Raw genomic sequence first — 6000 nt, forward strand, 5'->3', positions numbered from 1 at the left:
GTGTAATTTTTGACAATAAGACTTAAATGTAAAGCTCTTTATATATATATATATATCCTTTTGCCATAGAATCACATCAGGCATACAAGCAGTGCATGGACTCTTTGGGATGATTGCTCTGCTACATGTTTGAGATTATGCATCAAGTAATTTTCTTGCTTCAAACAACATTTTTATTCCCTCAGCACCAACACGCATTGTTATCAACTTGGTTCTCATTTCACCTTTTTGTTGTGTGCATTTCAGAGAGAAGCTGCAGTGCAGACACAATTATGATGAAAAATAAATTGCAGAAGATTTGAGTCTTTTTGCTCTTCTTCTTTTGTTTTGTGGAAAAATGGCGCTAGTGCTGCATAAAAAGTAAGGACTACCATTTTGGCTTTGTAATGAAGGCTTTTCTTATCGAGATCGCACAATTTGTAGTGGTACCAATATAAATCAGTATGCTTTGATCACAATACAATAGGAATATGACAATGTGTTTAGGTCTTTACCTTTTTTTTAAAATACACTACGTCTTTCATGCTAGCCTACACACCAAACTGAGCTCAGTCTAGCACTCGGAGCACTGATTCCAAAATACATGTATTTAATGCCCTGTCCGTGGATTTCTCTCGTCTTGAGCTTGGCCATGCATAGTTAACAATTCCTCTTTCAGCTGAAAATCTTGTAAGTCATGCATTAAATTGACCAAAGTTGTTGAACTGCCATGCATTTAAACTCTTGACCACTGAAGGAAAGGGCATGGAGACTCCATTAAAAATGTATCTCCCCTGGGAGATCTAAGAGGTAGCTAAGATAAATGTATAATTAGACCACTTACTCGGTTTCAGTAGAGGTATTTGTGACAATAAAATACCTTGATTCCCTCCAGATCCATCTCTGCTAAAAGGCTTAAGAAGTGGATAATGGACCTAAACTGCACAACATTTTAAACCATTTTTGTGGCTGAGGAGTGAACATGCACAGAGGGAAATGTTTCTGGAGAATCCCTCAGAGAAATTAGCTTTCTGCAGAAGTAATTTTTCTAAGAGAGGTGCTAATCCAATTAATCAAGTGACAGGAGATCTTCTCTGTTTGGTGCTTCTGTTTTGCTGCGTTCTCTGCAGAAGCTTCAGAGGAAAACACCATTAGGCGCAAAGTTGAAAAGAAAGCAGGACCATGTTGTAGTTATCTCTCATATGCTTATGAATTAGTTCATGCAATTGTTTTGACTTAAGCTGCAACTTGTTGGTCTGATATTAAACATTTTGAAGCAGAACATATATCCCTGACTACCAGGAAAAAATATTGTCCAATCACCATTTTTTTAAAATCCCACAGTCTTTGTAAGGTAAAAGGTTTTATGCACTTACTATGTCTCTTCCCATTAAAATGTGTTATTACTGATAAACACCATGTTTATGAATTAGAAAAAGGTACGTACAAAAGTCCCACCCCTTCCATGTGGTATCATTGAAAAGCCCTAAATGTCCTCTCCAGATACCAAAAGGAATTAATTCAGTAGAAAGCAGGGGGTGGGAGATAATCAAGTTTAGAAATGTCCTCTACAGAGGACAAAAATGAACTACTGCAGCCAGGAGGATATGACAAATGTACTTTGTGCAAATATTCAGGTGACATAATAAGAGAAATGACTGTTGCTATGTTTAAATGAAAACTACATGACTCCATCTACTCATATTCCTTTCAGATGGCTTTTCTCAGAATCTGCAGCCGACTTGATAACACGGTGCTAATGACCTGCCAAACATCTGTCAAGACTTTTTTTCCCTCTTCCTTTTTCATCAACGAATAAACCTTGGGAGCTTTGTCTGAGCCCAATACTTATTAAATCCTTAAGAAACCAAAAGGAGTTTAAAGACCACGTTTTAACTAGAACTTCTAACCTTGAAGTCTTCGCTCTTTTGTCAAGGATGTCATCAGAAAACCCCACAATTGGTGTATTTGTCAATAATCCTGCAAATAGCCCAACTCCGACCTTACTGCTTTGATTAACTGCCCCGTTCAGTGAAAGCAAGGTCAGCGAAGTGCATCGACTCGAGGTGGAGCTCATTGCTTTTTACCTGCAGTACTGTTTCAGTAATGTATTTACAGCCCAACCTAATTACCTGCAGCCTCCAAGAATCCTAATTATAACCTCATTAAAGCTTTGACATCGTCTGGACTGCAGGAAGCTGTTGGTGGGGGGTGCGGAGAGTGCAAAATTTTAATGTTTTGTTGCTAAGCTACAACAAATAAGGAATACATTTTAAAACCATCCTGTGTCTTAGTGTTCATATATCAACAACAACGTTGAAGAAGGTTGATAAAGTATCCTTAGGAATATCTGGATATGGCAATTTACTCTTGAGTCTAAAAACGATGAATTGAAGCAATAAGCCGATTTTTACTGACAGTGAACTAGAAACTGTACGCAAAACTAGTTTACAACACTCTGCTAAAAAAGCACCGTGTGTTTTTTTTAAGCGTATAAGTGAATTTTACTTGCTTAATGTAAAGTAACAGGAGGAAATGGACTGACATCGTCTGACATGAACTTGTGCAGTGTGGGGGTGTTTATGAATGTGGCAGAGCTGTGCTGATTATAGACTGACAGGGCTGCATTGTCACATCCTCATTCTGAAGTGGATTCACCAAAGGAATGCGAAAGTTGCAGCCCAATTACTGGAGGAACCCTCTTCAATTTCTGACTCCATTTGCAGTCAAGATTTTGTGAATCTTCCTCAATCTCTTAATTCGGAATCGTCTTAAGGCGGCGGTTGTCCCTGCTGATATTTTTCTGCAACATTTTTTTGCTGAAAAATATGCACAAAAAAAATGCATACTGATACCCTCAATGCTGAGGGTATCAGTATTGCCGTAAGTGATTATCATCACAAATACCAGAAATAAACACTTGAATTATATTACTCTATGAAATTATCCATTTAATAGGTTTCGCTTTTTTAATTGAACAACTAAAGCCTTTCCATAATATTGTAATTAGAAATTCACCTGTATATATGCAATGTAGGTGTTCCGTAAGTGGAGGGACGAAGACCCATATTTTCCCCCTGCGATTACAAAACAGTCTGTCACCTCGACATCTTTGACAACCACCTAACTGCTGTTTGCACGTATTGATTTTTATTCTATAAACTGAGGTTTTGCACACCATTAGGCCAAGACTTTGTAATGCAATGGATGAATGCAAGTCTGGGCCAGCTCACTTGAGCATTACGCACAGACACATCCTCATTGCCCTCATGTTCGGGTCAGGATCAATAAGCTGATTGATTAAAGGACAGATATCTGGGCAGCTGGCAGGGTATGGGTAGGGGATTGAGTATAGCAGACACTGGCCCTCAAGAAACCAATTGATCTGACCTTTAGGGATCGATGATCCACTCAGGAGTTAGTGAGGAGCATCTGGCAGTTAAAATGGACCCTGGACAGAAAAATCTACTTCTGTGGCCTTGTAGTGAGTGAACACAGGGTTAATGGACCAAAAATGAAGTGTTCCACTGTTCTCGCTCAGTTACCATCAGTTCGTGTGTTCCTTTATGTTCAGGAATGAAAAAAAAGGCCAACATGCTGTGACTTTTCTTCTGAAATGATTGTGTGGCAGAAGAAAAATGTATCCTTGATTATTCCCGGCTCCTCCTCCCTGAAGACATTTTTGAACATAGCAACCACAGACGATGTATCAGCAACAAGACAATACACCTCTGAATACATACACAACACAACAGATGTCAATATGTCAGCAGCGCAGAACAGAAAGACTAATTGGATAGTCTGCAGACTGTATGCTAATTACATAAGAAGGAACGTTGACATGATTAGCTTTTTTTTTATTACTGAAAGGTATGGCGTGCTTGTAATTACTTGCCTCTCTTTTGTCTTTAGCTATACTTTGTTAAATGTTGAAGAGTGAGCGGATGGACAGTAATGGCCTCTTTGTAGCTTCTGCTGGTATTTATTTGACAGGAATCTAAATTTCAAAGAATCCTGCCAGCCTGTGATTACATCGACAGCTAAGAGCTCAGACACAGAGTTAAAGTCATTCTTCCATTTTAAATTGTTCAGGTTCATTGTTTTTTTTACGATTCTTAACTAGCCATGCACTGGAGATTTCAGGGTAACCCATTTGAATCTACCCAGAAGTATATAAAAAATGGCACTTGTGCTTTGCTTAAAATATCACTCAGTGAAATATCTATCAGTGCCTCAGTTTGTTGACATTAAAAATGTCAATAAAAAGTTAAACGATCAAAATAAATTATAACCAGTGTTATCTGCCATCAGCCACTTAGAAAATTATTTTCACAAATATTAATACTGGCTTATATTGCCCAAACCTGACATTTCCAAAATCAATTTTTATTTAAGAAAACAGCATTGATTTACATCACGTTTTGTAAATGGCGAGGACCATTTAAAAACAATGTTTAGAGGACAAATATTAAATTTTTACATGCTTTGGTTTTGTTTTGGAACAGTTTCCTTGGAAGACTTTCTACAGAAGTGTAAATGTGGTACAACACATTTCTCATGCTTTTTCTGTAAGTTATAATTACTTGCATAAACTATGGAATGACAATAACCAGCATTCACAACCAGATCAGTCGTACCCATGAAGACATAGAAATCAGGCTCCCTTAATTCACATCTAGAACTTAGACCACACTGATGTAAACAGTTTAAAATGGTCTGATGTGACACTTGGGTGTCTCAACTGTGCGAGGTGTTGAGTTGTGTTCACCATCTGGTTCTGCGGGAAACTGATCACAACAAAGTGCGTATCAGTGTGGGATGTAGCCAAAGGACATCAACTCCTTCTGTGACTCTCCCAGTCTCTGCATCTCTGTTGCAAATGCTCTAATGACACTCTGTGGCACTCCAAGCTCAGTGGCCACTTCTGCCCGAGAACATCCTGTCTGAAGCCGTGCAGTGGTGAGGTGCTGTTCATTACGTGTCGTCTTGGTCTCCTGATGTCAAAATGAAAGAGTCATGATGAGGAGGACTGTTCAAATGCCAACAAATTTGTGGATCGACTCATGGATTCAAAAGCACTGAAACGTTTCACAGTTGGACATTTGATTCCAAACGTTTAGGGAAGGTCACATTAAGTTCACCTGTAAAAAATAGTGCATTTTAGGCTCATCCTGTTTGATTGTAGTAGACATATTGGCTAACAGAGTAGTCAACTGCATTGAGTCATTGACTTTGCAGCAATCCTTTCTGAACAACCATGTGGCGACAGTGGAGAGGAATAGCTCCCTTTCAACATGAATGAACCTCCAGCAGAACCAACTTTAGTCTGCTATAACCTGCCAGACGTGGAGGGGACAGAAACTTGACAGGACAAAATATAACAGATGTAATGTTCAGACCTGAGGACCCGAAATTTCAGTCAGACACAAAGTAAAATCAATAAGTTCTTTATTGAGGACCAGGGTATGGGGAACCATGAGCAAAGGAACAGGAACCTCTGAGGACAGAGAAACAGGTTAGAGGGTTGTAGGTTWGGAGGGGAAGGCCAAAAGTTGTAAAGGGAAAAGATCACTAACCTTCCTTGTGTTGTGGGGGATGAGGGATCCAGGTAGCACAGTGGAAGAGACAAGTGGCWCACCTAGGGAAGGACAGGRCTAGGAGGCACAGGGGTTTGGGCAGGCAGGACAAGACAAACGTATCTGAGGGTCAGGCGAAGAGCAGTGGTCAGGTCACGGAAAAAGGGTCCAATACTTGCAGGCAATCTCAGGCAGACAAAATCCAAGGGCGAGGCAGGAGGCAGAGGTCARAAGGCAGAAACAGGGTCGAGACCAGAAAACAGAAGCCAGTGAAGAATCCGACRTGGGCAAGACAAGGCAGGAAAATCCAAGGGACAAAAATGTGTTCGTGATCGTGKTCAGGTCAGGAAGAAACGCTGGATATCTACTCACTCAGTGGCTTTCAAAAATCTGGCACCGTCTGCCTGCCTGAGAGCTGAATATAACTGCTGGTGAACAGGTGGAA

The 6000-nt window shown here is 39.9% G+C and overlaps 1 protein-coding gene and 1 long non-coding RNA gene across 2 annotated transcripts in view; one reads left to right on the top strand and one right to left on the bottom strand.

The window, feature by feature from the left end:
• alk (ALK receptor tyrosine kinase) overlaps positions 1–6000 on the top strand; it is a 410868-nt gene that overhangs the window by 194800 nt on the left and 210068 nt on the right. The gene's annotated exons all lie outside the window — the stretch shown is intronic.
• Positions 4345–5994, bottom strand: LOC103458698 (uncharacterized). The gene is made up of 2 exons (XR_532612.1): positions 5556–5994; positions 4345–4973 (listed from the first exon to the last, which is right to left on the bottom strand). It is a non-coding gene; the product is annotated as an uncharacterized LOC103458698 (long non-coding RNA).

This window comes from Poecilia reticulata, linkage group LG22 (genome assembly GCF_000633615.1).
Source record: "Poecilia reticulata strain Guanapo linkage group LG22, Guppy_female_1.0+MT, whole genome shotgun sequence".
Taxonomy (NCBI): Eukaryota; Metazoa; Chordata; class Actinopteri; order Cyprinodontiformes; family Poeciliidae; genus Poecilia; species Poecilia reticulata.